This window comes from Mus pahari, chromosome 3 (assembly GCF_900095145.1).
Source record: "Mus pahari chromosome 3, PAHARI_EIJ_v1.1, whole genome shotgun sequence".
NCBI lineage: Eukaryota > Metazoa > Chordata > Mammalia > Rodentia > Muridae > Mus > Mus pahari.
In genome coordinates, this window is record NC_034592.1 from 61,405,296 (window position 1) to 61,420,738 (window position 15,443).

General features: G+C 42.3%; 1 pseudogene; it reads left to right on the forward strand.

Moving 5' to 3' along the window:
- Positions 1 to 9,238: 9,238 nt before the first annotated feature.
- LOC110317698 lies at positions 9,239 to 10,272 on the forward strand (annotated as a pseudogene).
- Positions 10,273 to 15,443: the final 5,171 nt, after the last annotated feature.

A 15,443-nucleotide genomic window follows, 5' to 3' on the forward strand; every position in this document is an offset into this window, starting at 1 on the left:
CAGGAAAGGGCATACGTACAGAGGGCAGCTGTTTCCTTTCTCTCTCAGGACATCCAGGTGCCATGACTAAATTTCCTGTGTGTCATCCCTGGAAGAGTTCGTTGACCTCAGCCAGGGGCTATGGGGTAGGAAACAGCCTTTTCGTTTCAAACTGTCTTTCTTTACCCATTTTAGCCAGAAAAATCACAGCTCTCTGTATTGCCTTATAAATTATTCCTGCAGGATTTACAACCATTTCTATGCTTCAAGTCAAACATTCTTTTAAGGCCAAGCAGAGTAATTTACAGGATTTGTGTCTCTAAACTATCTTATAAATGGTTGTTCTCTAGTTCAAGGTGAGTAACAGTCGGAGGCAGACTACTATCAAAGAATACTGATTGCAATTCAATTTTATTACCTTTGAGGATCCACCCAAGGGAATTGGGCAGACTGGTTAAAAATCTATAGGCTGATCTTCATGGGTCTGGGCTGGAAAACCCTTGACAATCGAACACTCCAGTAAGGGTTTTGAGCTTAGTTCCTTTCATGGATGACCTTATTTTTTTTTATCTCTTTCCCAGAGATGCCAAGATACCACCGTTGTTACTCATACCTGCAATCACCATGAATCAAGGAATGTACGCACTCCCCGGATTATAAAGGCTGATCTCTTGGATTGTGGCTGCAACTGCTTGTTTAGATCCTGACACACCCAGTTGCCTCCCTCAATTCCCGTCATAATTACAAACACAATGTTCCGCCATCCCAGCTTCTCAGTCCCATTTCACTGCTATTTCAAGCACAAGACTTGCAGGAATCTAGATGTTCTGTCTGGGTGCATTTACTTTGTACTGGTCTGGAAGTACTCCCACTAGCCTAAAGTCTTTGGTTTGATGTAAAATTTGATAATGCATCAATGTCAAAGGACACAAACACCTCTCCATTTCCCAGGTGTATAAGGAATATTTCAAAACATTCCACTGGCTTATGGACCTCCAAGGAAAACTATGACCAGGTGGTGACGTAACATGAGGAATCTGAGATGGGGGAAACTCAGTTTGGGTGCTCATTTTAGCCTGGGGAGCACAATAAAGGTAAGCTCAGTTTTTACTTTATTTCTGCTTCCTTTCATGTCCTTAAAGCCTGGGGGCTATTTAAATAAAAGTTAAACGTGTGAGGCTTTGTCAAAGGTTCCTCTTCCAAAATCTCCATTGCAGACAGGAGCACTTCTCCAGAGCCAAGCTAGAGAGCAGTTGAGAGTTTACCAAATGTGCACATGTGCAGCCTTAGCAGCCAGACACCCGTGGAAACTTAAAGGCAAGGAGCAGGAAATGAACTGCAAATGGAATTAAGATGTCTGCGTCCTGGTGTTGTTCGAGAGAGAGCAGTCAGGCCACTACTATGGGTAGCAGGTGCCTATGTTAACGTAGCAATAGGAAACTTCAGATTACCTTTCAGCTCCCAAAAGAAGGCTACTGCATCCAGGTAGCATTGGACCCCCATGTTCATCAGTTATTCTGCCGGTTTCTATGGCGACATCCTCCTAGGTATTTGTAAGGTCACAAAGGGAAGAGCTAACCCTCTTACTCCTGGAATAACTAATGTGGTTCTGTTACTTGCTTGATGTAAATGGTCTCAAGTGACAGCAAACTGTACATATAGTCAATTACGACTGCTCAAAGGAAATGATTTGTTGTAACAGCCGCTGTTCAACCTCTGTGACATCAATGTTTCTATGGAAACAGTTGCCCATTGCACTGCTTTGAATTGAGTATTGATCAAACTAGGGCCAACACTATTTCAGAGACTTGCTACTTTACTGTGTGGCAATTTACGATAGGAACTCATAACATCACTGTATATTTCAAGCCCCAAGGAACCAATTTAGCAGACAGTTACAGTGGAATATTAACAGAGGTCAATAATGGAAGTCTGATTATGGTCCTAGAACAATTATTCAGTGCTTTTGTTGTCTGCCCTTTCAACATTGCAGCGGCTATTATGGTTTTCAAATAATAATATTCATGCCTAGAGAAAGTGCTGTGTTCATTCATCTTCCATTTTAAACTTTATTTTTCATTGTTATGTTATCTATCAATAAAATTATTCAGCTATATTAACCAAGCTGTGACCCCTCAGAAGTAAATAACTATTGATCAAGGAGTAAAGAGCCACTGGTGCACAGCACTGTTTTCCATTAATGATCCTATTGGCCCAGCTGATAAGACGGTTCACTCTAAACCACAGAAGACACAAAAGTAAAGAATAATTCTATGAAAAATAGGGCTCAATTTCCCATCTCTACTGAAGATTGAATTCTCCAGCCTTGATTGAAGGCATAGTGACAATAAAAGCAACACCCAGAAGAACTGGTCTGTGAGCCCTTCGTTCTCGGCAAGATGTTCATTATCAATGTATCTTTTTTCAATTTTCTTTGAAAAAGTCTTTGTTATAACTTTGTCTAGTTTCTCCTCAAATAAGCAGAGTCAGACAAGTTTATATGGATAAATTATGGATGGATAGATAGATCAGTAGATGAATAGGTAGAGAGATGCGTATATATCTTTTACATGTATCCATATAAGTGATGCTATATTGGAAAAAATCATAATTTACTAACATCGCTTATCTGAATGAAAATACACAACAATTATTTCTGTTCTTGGATTGATTTTTCAATAACTTCAGTCAGCCAATGCTAGAAAATCATTCGCTTCTTTCCCTTTGAGTCATGGGTCGAAGTCTGCTGCAGTGACATTGACCATGGGACAGTTCTGTCTGTGAGAGAGAAGCTGAAGGTACAAAACTTCAGAAAGCACTTGGACAAGATAGCTACATGCCTAATGGGGTGTGGGCAGGGTGTGTCTGTGAATGAAACCCATTTCAATACATGTATACATATACTAAGTTTTTATTACAGTAAATGAAAGCTAGGGCTTGGAGAATGGTTTTTGTCAGATAACAGATTCAGGTATCTGCTTGAAGGAAGCCTTACTCATAAAAGAACAAGGACATTCTGGAGTGTGAGGAATTGATTTCTAAAATCCTTATCTGGATAGCTCAAAAGTAAACACAATTTGAAAAAAAAAATCAGTCCAGGGTAAAAATCTAAAAAATGATTGTAAAATGTCTAGATCTCATTATTCCGGGTTTTTGTTTTGTTTTGTGTTTTTAGTTAACTAAGTCTTTTTCGATCTTTGATGTGAAGTATAACTGAGTTAGTAAGCAACAGACACATGAGAAGGAAGGCCCAGGACAGTCTACAAGTAGACAGGCAGACATTCGGTTCTGAGTTCTGAGCTCTTGGACAACTAAAGAAAAGAAAAATCATAAGCAGCTATGGTTTTCCACCACTGAGATATCAAAGCAGGGCAACAACAACACAGTTAAAGCACAACGGAAACACTGATATTGACTGCTGAGATTAACCAGAGAGGATTGTGCGCACACTGTAAGGAACCAGGCTTGATAGCGAGACAATGTCTAGTGAGACAATGTCTTCTATAATCATCTTCCTGGAAATGCAGCATCGTGCTCTACAGGGCTTGAACACGAAGGCTCTTCCGTATAACTTAATAATCACAGTGCTATAGGAGAACCAAACACCTCCCTTAAAGTACTGCTGGATGTTAATATCTCATTATTGAGAACCCATAACATATTCCTAGAACCTTAACAGTCATATGCATCTATCTGACTTGGAAAGCATAGACACCCCCCCCTCCGTGTGCCTTAAATATCTCATGGGGGAAGGCTTTCTGCTTCAATGAAATTTCCTTACTTTGAACTCTATGTCATCTAATTGCATCTATAGATATTCATAGGCATGTGTATGTGTGCATATATGTAGAATGTTTCACTCTGTAAGTGAATGTGGAAGAGCTTTACACAAAATGTTAGCACTAATTTTAGTCTCTGAATCTCTAACTCTTTTGGCTCGGACCACTCCTGATTCATCCAAACCAGGCCATTTGACATTTAAAAAAACCTATGGCAAGGGGAAGAAAGACTGGAGTGCATCACTCTTGGGCTCAGCTATCTGGACGTGATACTAATTTATTTAAAGGCGTAGTGAGTAGAATGGAGCTGAGACACACCCTGCTTTACCTCTGCCTCCATCCAAGGCTCTCATGGGGTGTCAGGGATTTATCCATTTGTCAAAGTAGGAAAAAAAATGACAAAATCTCACTGGTGACTGTAGGGTAGCAAAGGTCATAGCAGAAGTCAAAGGGCCTCATTGAGATTTCTTTTCCCTCCTTACAAGATGGTAGATTAGAAAGCCAAGAATATAAGGCTAGGGTATAGCTCAGTGGTTACAGCACTTGCCATGTAGACAGTAGGAAGTGAAAGCTGCAAAGCCAAAAAGGGCAGCGTCCGAGGTGCATTTACAAAGGATAATCCCAAATAAACCTCCAAAGGGGAAATCCAGAGAGAGAGCTTAGAGGAATTGGCAGGTAGCCTGGATCCAGGAATGCCAGAGAGAGGAAGTCCTCAGCTGTTAAATCCAAAGTTGAAAAGGGGAAGGTGCTGATGCTGTGACAGAACCAGTAGATGACAGATGAGGTGGTGGCAGATGAACAGTAAGCTTCACAGTTCCTAGACAGTATCCCACTCCGACATGTCACAGAAGCTGATAAGCTGAGGCACAGAGGCAGCAGCCTAACCACTTCCCTAGCATGATCCATAATCCATCTGTTGAGTTCAGCCTTAATAGAAGTCTAGAGTCCTCCAGGGAGTTTTTGAATTCTCTGGTGCCCTGGTCCCACCTAAGAACAAACTCTGTAGTTGAAGGATCCAGGGCAGCCAGAATTAGGAACCAGAAAGAAATGTGCCAATATGGGCATGTGCTTCATTTCTACTTTTAGACAGCTCATATTTTAAACCTTTCTTCCTTAATGTGGTCTTGTTACCATAGCACCTGCTAGGGGACTGATAAAGGGAAGCATAGACCATTGAAAGGATGCTGCAAGTTCTCATCATGCTGATGACTAGACTAGATACAGAGGTGGCCCAGCTGTCCAGCAATGTGGCTGTGAACAGACGAAGAGTACGGTTTCAGAACTTGAACGGCTGAATTCTCAAGGTCAGTGCTCTGGAAACTAGTCTGAGCTGCTTCAGACTAGTCCTGTGTTCCTAATGCTGCTGTCTGGAGGATGCTATCAACTCTCAGCAACAACAGCATCTCAGGAGGCATGAAAGATGGAGACGCTGTATGAAGTTAGGTTGTTTAGTCTCTGTTCCAAACTGCTTCATAAGAATATCAGTTATACTCTTATATATGTACATACATTGTATTCTTATATATGTATATGTGTTATATATAATTAATAGTCAATGTAGATACAGTTGCCTATTAATTATAAGAGATAAATTCAATATTGAAGCAAGATTTAAAGGTATTAAACACCTGAGACAAGTTAGTGATTACTCTCTCACTGGTATTAGTTTTTTAACTTCTTCTTCACTTCCTCCAGTCCTGACATCACTTCCTGCATAGGTCTGTTTAAATTCTGTATTTAGCACCAATATGCTTAGAACCACAGGGACTTAGAGACTAATTGAGCCCTCTCATCTGTGGCTCCGCACTCCAGACAACTGAAGTCCTGGCACTATTTTGCCTAGGAATTACTCTGTGATATCAGGAGATGGTTCCTCCCCTCTAGGTTTTATTGTTTAGTCCACATATTCAGAATTTATTGAATAGGCTTTTTTCTTCATTTATTCTTTTATTCTCAAGGTGTTCACCCTTTTCGGGGTTGGAATATATTCAAGTGACAGATGTCACACTGTTCCTGGGAGTTCTGGCTGCTTTCATCTTATGGACCTATTACCAAGACCACCTGCTCCCTCTCCTTACGGTGAGCCATGTCACCCCAGACTTCTGCTCCCCATTCTGTGGTTTGGAATCTCTGGTTTGTTTTCACCAGTGAGATGTACATATGCTCTCATCGCTGGTACACTTCGAGTTACTCTTCCAACAGGAAAATAAAAGAGCTCAAACCATTAGGCAGAGCAGCAGAGAAAGAGGAGGCACAGCAGGAGTCAGTATTAGCCAGATTTCGGTGATCTCAGTGTGGGAGGTTTAGGTAGCACTCCTAAGGCAAGCACATGACCCGAAGATTCCTACGCGCTTCACTACCCACTGCGGCACACCGACTGCCTATCACACTCAGTCTGATGAAGTCCCAAGGAGGTCATTTTGCTGAGTCCTAAACTTTGGGATTTTTGTGTCAACCATCTTAGCAGTGAGTTTAGTCTCCAGTACTTTTGCCAGCTGAGCAACAGAAAGGCCTGACCAACAAGCCTCAAAGGGTCCCTGAGCATCTGTGGATGGGTCTCAACGGAGAAAATGCTTAGGAAACATCCTGGAAATGCTTAGGAAACATCCTGGAAATCTTAAATGGGGAGATTAAAAACAAACAAACAAACAAACATATCATTGAACACAGTATTGTTCATTGAATTGCATTGAACACAGTGTTGTGTTACATAGCAACACTTTGATACAAGTCACCAATATCCACTGCCTGTAGCTTCCTCTACCACTCTCTCCTCCTCTTTCCAGCCTTGAGTCTGTATTTCATGTCACATATGCACATATGCTTTTATTCATGTCCACAAAATTTAGAAATGACACATGAGAGAAAACCTTCAATCTTTGCCATTCTGACCAGACTAGACTAAATTATTACAAAATTCCTATTGCATCTATCTTCCTGCGAACAGCATAACTTTCTCCTCCTTGTGCGTGAAAATGTTCCACTCTGTACATTTTGTACCCTCTACTCCGATGTTGGACTCGTACACTGATTCCACAGCTCTTGTGTCTAATGAAACAATAAACAACCATTAGCAAGCACTTGTGATGTGAGTCAGAACCTCTGGGGCAAACAGGAGTGGTAAAGTTGGGTCACATCGAAGAGTCATTGCTGGGGTTTTTTAAGAAGCCTTAAAATGAGATGCATTTTTATTGTTGCCATCATTGAGAATGAGAGAAGTATAACATGCAGTCACAGGGATGCCAGACATCTGCCAACCGTGAGGGGGCTCTGCTTAATGAAGACTTGCCCCCACATCATCAGGATGTGCCCTGGAATTTCATCAAGTGAGCATAACAACAAAAGGCATACTGATGGCATCTTAGCTTCTGACCTGCCTCAGTTCTACACATCACCACAACTTATGTGTTGCGCATTCCAATAAGTACTAAATTTTCTGGAAATTAAACTACTGTGAAAATGGTAGTAAGCTGAGATTTGTTTTGTTTAGAACTTTTTTTTTTAAAAAAAAAAATACAATTTGTTTCTAGATATTCATCATTTTGAACATGACAAGGCCACTTCTGGCCCATGAGTTACCAATGAAGCATACCTCTCTGGTCTAAAGTCAAAGGTCCTAAACCTCTGAACAGTCTCCATGTTTGTAAGCACCTGATTATAGATAGATATTATGATCATTTCAAGCCTTTAAATGTTAAATATTGTTATAATTCAACTACTTTTGCCTTATATTCACTCATAATGCAATTAAAGCAATATACAAAGTATGTATAAATTTTCATTGTCTATAAAGGGAGCATTATTAAAATTCTGGCTTTTAAAATGGTGTAGATGGGTGATTGACATTACAAAGACATCTTCCTGTACCTTAAAGTGGAATGTTGAACCCTGTGTGGTAAGCCAGGCCAGTCTGAGGCAGTGTTCCATTGGTTGTGTCTCTATAAAATATTTGTAGTTTCTGAGTTTTTAAAAAAAAAATCCTTGAGCTTTCTTACTTTCAATATATAGCTCGTAAAAATAAGGAATATGTTTTTGCTATTGAGTAACTCTTATTTTCCAATCAGGACATGACAACTGGACAACCGAGCTCACTTGTGTAAACCCCTAACCAATTTTCATATCATCCCCATTTTTCTCAGTGAAGGGAGCTAAGTGATAAGATGAAGGAAGACCTGGATCCAAGCCCCATTTCTGCTTCCCACAAGTCACCTGACCCCTCACCTCTGACCCATGGTAACAGAAAGCTTTTCAAAGTCTCTTTCCCTAGTAAAGACACTGTGAATGCACCACTTCCCTTCCTATGGACTGCAAGGTTCTATGAGGTTTCCTACCTGAAAAAGACTTGTGAGTTCAGAATGCAGTTTAACTTGATGTTTCATTGATTTCTGCCTCCCCGACCCCATAGGCTGCCTACATCTCCAGATAAAAGAGCAGCACATGGGATTTTCAGTCTCTTAGAGTGTGTCTGCAGCAGAACTGTTTTGGACAGACCTATACAGAAAGAGAGGAATAACTTTAGTAACATCATTTGGTGTGCTGTGGTGAGCAATTGATGAATCCCCAAACTTCATGTCCTTGTCTCCACCCCATTCCATATGATAGGATGCTGAGAACAGGCTGTGTGCTTGAATCTCTGAGCTTGTAAACTTGAATTAATGGTTCTTAACCTGATAATCAGTAGTGAATGACAAATGAGGGTACTTGGCACTCGGTGACTGCTATGACTATTTTACAGAGAAAGTGAAACAGAACTTTGGGAATCCTTTCTGGCCTATTGCTAGCTATTTAGGAAGAGTTGGAATAAAATTCAACCTTGTGACCTTACCATCCCAGAAGCCCCTTCCATGAACCTTCCTCAGTAAAGTTACAAAGGAAATAATGCCTTCATCCTCATTCTGTAGGTGAGATAAATCAAACAACTGTATTAGCTGGTAATATATTAGAACAGAATAGAAAATGGAGTAGCTAATAAGTCTTGTGTTTGTATCTGCTTTGTAACCCCCTGCCAAGCACAGCAAGGCAACCTCTGGAGATTAGCCCTAAGCTCCACATAGTAACAAATGCTAGTGCTGGAGAGAAACACAGAGAGATGTTCCTATCTGCTTTGGGACATATGTGGTGGCTAAGGTCATCCAAAGAAATTATTTTAAATGTGCATATGCGTGTGTTTATGTGCATGCTGTTGTGTGTGCCATATGTGTGCAAGTATCTGTGGAGATCAGAAGAGGACATTAGATCTCCTGAGGCTAGAGTTGCAGTTGCGAGCCACCCCATGTGGATGCTGGGGATCGAACTTTTGTCCTCTGGAAAGACAGGAAGTACTCTTAACCACTCAACCAAGTCTCCAATATTTTCTAGAGAAATTTTAAGCAGGTATATAGTCCCCAGACCTTGGGGAAAATTACTTTACAGTGTTGAATTTTGATTTAAAAGAGAAAACGGGGCTCTCTGCTCCTCCCTGTTCCAGAGACAGCCGCATCTTCTTGTGCAGTGCCAGTCTTGTCCCGTAGACAAAATGGTGAAGATCGGTGTGAACGGATTTGGCCATATTGGGTGCCTGGTCACCAGGGCTGCCTTCTGCTCTCCACACGGCAAAGTGTTGATTGTTGCCATCAATGACCCCTTCATTGACCTCAACTACATGGTCTACATGTTCCAGTATGACTCCACCCATGGCAAATTCAACGGCACAGTCAAGGCCAAGAATGGGAAACTTGTCATCAATGGGAAGCCCATCACCATCTTCGAGGAGCGAGACCCCGCTAACATCAAATGGGGTGATGCCAGTGCTGAGTATGTCATGGAGTGTACTGGCATCTTCATCACCATGGAGAAGGCCGGGGCCCACTTGAAGGGTGGGGCCAAAAGGGTCATTATCTCTGACCCTTCTGCCGATACCCCCATGGGTGTGAACCATGAGAAATATGACAACTCACTCAAGATTGTCAGCAATGCATCCTGCACCACCAACTGCTTAGCCCCTCTGACCAAGGTCATCCATGACAACTTTGGCATCATGGAAGGGCTCATGACCATGGTCCATGCCATCACTGCCACTCAGAAGACTGTGGATGGTCCCTCTGGAAAGCTGTGATGTGATGGCCGTGGGGCTGCCCAGAACATCATCCCTGCATCCACTGGTGCTGCCACAACTGTGGGCAAGGCCATCCCAGAGCTGAACGGGAAGCTCACTGGCATGACCTTCTGTGTTCCTACCCCCAATGTGTCCGTCGTGGATCTGATGTGCCGCCTGGAGAAACCTGCCAAGTATGATGACATCAAGAAGGTGGTGAAGCAGGCATCTGAGGGCCCACTGAAGGGCATCCTGGGCTACAATGAGGACCAGGTTGTCTCTTGCGACTTCAACAGCAACTCCCACTCTTCCACCTTCGATGCCGGGGCTGGCATTGTTCTCAATGACAACTTTGTCAAGCTCATTTCCTGGTATGACAATGAATATGGCTACAGCAACAGGGTGGTGGACCTCATGGCCTACATGGCCTCCAAGGAGTAAGAAGCCCTAGACTACCCACCCCAGCAAGGACACTGAGAGCACGAGAGAGGATCTCAGTTGCTGAGGAGTCCCTTTCCCAACTCGGCTCCCAACACTAATCATCTCCCTCACAATTTCCACCCCAGACCCCTATAATAACAGGAGGGGCCTAGGGATCCCTCCCTACTCTCTTGAATACCATCAATAAAGTTTACCGAACCCACGGAAGAAAAAAAAAAGAGAGAGAGAAAGCAGGAAGTACCCAAAGCAAGAAGGGTAGTAGCTGCATTCTCTCCCAGGTCTTACAGTACCATCAGCCATAAATGATCAGTTCCCCAAAACCTGGGGATACAGCTTAATTGGTAGCATCCTTGCTTAGCATGCACAGAAGGTCTGCATAAGCCAGAAGTAGTGGTACACACTTATGATCCCAGCACTCAGGATACAGAAGCAGAAAGATCAAAAGCTCATGACCATCTTCAGTTACATAGGAAGTCTGAGGCCTTAGGCCAACCTGGGATGTCCTGTTTTAAAAACACACAGTCCCCTAAAGACGAATCTATCCTAGAAAAGGTTTAAAGGAGTTCTGCTTAGCAAGAAGAGCACGAATCTTACTAGTTTTGAGTAACTAAAGTCTGGCGCAGCACGGGAAGGAGTAAGGATGGGGAAAGAATCAGCAGCCTCATGTGGCAGAAAAACCTAGTCTCCTGCTGATGCTCAACATTTCCAGACCTGACCTCCTTGGGAAAATGGAAGGGTGAGAGCCCGTGGACAAGGGTTGAGACACTCCGTGTACATCTGTGGTAGGGAGAGCTCTTGGGAGTGAGGAACAAGGATAGGACCTCAGAGGCAGATCAGGGCTTTCTCTCAAACACTGAGGTGTGGAGAAGGAAGCACCTCGGCTGTGTTTCCATTCATAATGATTTTCCCACAGAAACTCACTACTTCCTATATTTCCACCTCAAATTCAAGACATCAAAAACACTGGATTGCGTGTGTACTGGGAGGGGTTTCTTCTCCAGGGCGGCCCATCAGATTCACATGGAAAAATATATGTCATAGTTACTTGACAATGGATTTATTATGCCATAAGATGCTATGTGTGCATTGTACTGTACTACATATCATATGGCATCATATGAAATGTGTGGTGATTAGCCTCACTCGCCAACTTGATGGCACCTGGAGTCGACAAGAAGACACAGTCTAAGAAGGCATGTCTAAGGGAAGACCCTCCCTTAGAGTGGTTGGCACCTTCCAATGAGTGGCTCAGCTATAGAGTGATGTGAAGGAGAGCATGTCGCCTGTCTACTTTCTGGTCCTGTTTAGCCTGTTCCTTTCGCTCCCTGCTGACATGAGACTCCAGCTTCTTTGGCCTTGCCACGTGCACTGAATATCGAAGACAATCTCAGAGTCTTCTAAGCCTTCCAAGACTCCTGGGCAGCTGAGGCATCCAGTTCCACAAGATGAGTAGCTACGGAGCTCTGTCTCTTCAGTAAGTGGATAGCCATTGTTAAACTATCCAACACTGTTGCTTCTGCTTCTCTAGAGAACCCTGTGCCAATAAGGTACAGCATGTACAGAACAGTGTGGGAGGGTGTTCACAGTACAGTATGTGCACGTAATATATATGATTAAATCAAAAATTCTTAGAGAACCCTGCCTAGTAAGGAATAGCATGTGTAGAATAGTGAAGAACAGAATGCACAGTATAGTATGCACATGTAATATGTATAAATAAATTTAAAACCTTACAGAACCATGCCTAATAAGGTATTGTATGTTACAGACTAGTTCAGAATGGTATGTACAACACAGTGTGAATACACACACACACACACACACACACACACGCACGCACACACACACGTGTGTGTGTGTGTTTATACATATAAGTACATATACACTCATATATTAGGAACCTTTGTCTGTATTAGGCCATATCTGTGAGGAAGAGACAGGAGACAGGAATATTCTATCTCCAAACCCTCATCCAGCTCCCTGCCTTTCCATCACTTGGCATCCTCAGATCTCATTAGGAAACTGACTGACTGCTCAGGGTGCAGCACTGGGTTTCTCATTATTTATTTGGTTTTCAAACACAAAAGCACAGACCCAGGTCTGGAAATGGCACTCTCTAAGCTACCTTTAATACAAAGATAAAGCTTGATATTTCCATAAGGCCACAAAGAAAGGCCCTGTGTCTGACTTGGCTATTCCCACGAGCTCTCTGCAGAAGTCAGAGGTAAGAAAAGCTGTATTTCCCAGTGTGGACACAGCAAACACCTTTATTACTGAAAGAGGATGTTTTTATTTGCACTGCATCATGCCCATAAATTCCATCCACTCAGCAAGTCAAATTATTGCTGGCCTCCAAAATACATTAAGTTTGGGTTTAAATCAGTCACTTTTAAAGATATACTGCAACCCACTTCCTGGCCATATTTGTAATATATTCACGGCACAAATGTTCTTTAAAATGCATGGTTTGTGGAGTTGTCTTCCTTCAGTCAGCCATGGGAAGATATAAGGAAGAGAAGCTCTCGTTTGCAGTGTCTTTGTGTGTGATTGTTCATGATTGCCGCCGACAAGGCTAATGGCTAACAGATGCTTTCAGGCTATGAAGAGAAAGAGCCCTCTGATTTCAAGTCAAATTAGGATTAGTGAGATCATAGCAAACAAAAAAGAGAAAAAAAATAGGACCCTGAGCAGTTTCTGTTAGAATTTGGTGGCAGTAGACAGGCTTTCCCAGATAATGGCTGGGAGCAAAAAGCCAAGGAATTATTTTGGATGCTTAATGGTATATGGCAGGATTAAGATGTGGCTAACAGAGACACTCAGAATTCCTTTCCCTTGCTTTCTCTTCCTATTTTACAAAACTACACATTTGTGTTCTTCATCAATCGTCATTCAACGGATTTCAACACAGCACAGAGACTTGGGGGATGTGTGACAGCTAGGTTGATTATCATTTAAGTAGCTGAGAAAAGGAGATGTTGGGAAATGAAGCCAAATTTCCATTGCTCCCTTGGGTAAGAAGTGTGGCTTTCTCTGAACTCCCCTGCAGAACGTGCAGTGTGTCAAAGATGTACATAGCAGTCACCAAGAAAGAAGAGACCCATCATTCTACACATCCGAAGCACCACCTACAGTATAATATACAGACCATTTACATCTTCCCAGAAATCAAGTCTATAGTTTTCCTGTGCAATGCTACCCAGGAGGCACTTTCCCATCTATGCACATAAGCATGCCTTAATAAATCTCCAACCAATATTAAGGGATGAATTTCATACAACTCAGGGCCAGTTGATATCTAGAATATTTATTTTCCATGATAATCATAGTATTTCTGAATAGATCTAAAGGCAGATATATTTAATTTCAAGACATAACAATTTAAAGAGCAATTGCCATTTTGAGCACTCACATGCTGAGAACCCACTGAACACTAGATGATTAGAATTTCCTTTATCTTCCTATCAACCTGAGGACAAGTGCTTTCTTCTGTCTCGTGAGAAAACCAAGAGTCTCAGTTTTATCCTCCCCATGGTTTCATTACCCAGTTCTTTTGTGTGCGGGGTTGATTTTCATTATGTGTGGGTAACATGCAAGTGACTGTTGATGCAGGCAGAGACCAAAGGCATCCAATCCTGAAGGTGGAATTATACGCTGTTGAGAGCTGCCAGACATGGGTGTTGGGAACAGAACCCAGGACCTACGCAAGAGCAGTAAGTGTTTTTAGCTGCTGAGCCATCAACAACCCAACTGCTGATCTTTACTGGCTTCTCCCACCAGAGTTACTGAATACTGAGAACCATTTCTGCTGAGGTAATGTCTATCAACTTGTAAGAGCTATCTGATAAGTTTTTAGGAAAATTACAATGTTGCAATATTATCAGTTTAAAATTGGCTGTGACTGGAGTATTTCCACCATGGGAATTACCAAACACTATAAATTGGAACGTATGTATGTATGTATGTATGTATGTATGTATGTATGTATGTATTGAGAGAGATATTAAATGCAGAATTTTATTTATTTATTTATTTATTGGTTTTTCAAGACAGGGTTTCTCTGTGTAGCCCTGGCTGTCCTGGAACTCACTTTGTAGACCAGGCTGGCCTTGAACTCAGAAATCCGCCTGCCTCTGCCTCCCAAGTGCTGGGATTAAAGACGTGTGCCACCACCGCCCGGCTTAAACATTTAAACATTTACAAATGTGCCACTATGAGGCTAGAAAGATGGTTCAGCACATAAGAGCACTTGTTGCTTTTCCAGAAGGTCCAGGGTTCCAGCACCCACATAATGGCTTCCAACCATCTATAACTCCAGTTCCAGAGAACCTGACACTGTCTTCTGGCCTCTCTGAGCAGTGTACACACATGGTGCATAGACAAACATGCAGGCAAAGCACTCATCCACATGAAATTAAAATAAACATTACCATATGCTGCTGTGAAGGACAAACATTTCTACATATCATAGAATTACTCTTTCTTCACCTCTCTATTATTTCCAAAACATAGCCAAGGATAAGTTTGCAATGAAACAGACAAAATCTCCCTTTGATGTTGATGCTGTGCTGGGTGTGGGCTTCTCTAGCACTGTCTGGGCCTCTGACCCCTGTTTGGCTTGATTTTGCCCTTTCTCACACTTTCCTGTGTGCCTCAAGGTCAGAAGCAGGACCAACTGAAACATTTAATAGTCATTCTGATTTCTTTAAAAAAAAAAAAAAGAGTCTACAAACCAAAATCCGTTCATGTATCTCAAGATTAATAACCTCAGCCTGAGGTAGCAAGTAGCCCTTTGTACTGGTTGAAAATAAAGTAAATTCAAAGGAAAGTTACATTCTGAAGACAGAGGCTATCCCTTTAACCACAACCACATCGCCATTGGGGCTGGGTGGGGTGGGGTCATGCTCAATATTTATTTGCCTGTTTTACATGTTGCACGTGGGCGTGTGCCTGCATGGGTGTGGGTGCGTGTACTGGATGACTCAGAACAACTTGCAGGAGTCTGTGCTCATGTGTGCTCTCTACTGCACGTGTTGGATCACAAGACAACTTTCAGGGGTCTGTGCTCCTCCCTCCACTATGTAGGTTTCAGGGACTGAACTCAAGCTCAGGCTTGGCATCCAGTGCCTTTACCCACTGAGCCATCTCACTGGTCCAATATATTTTACTATTAT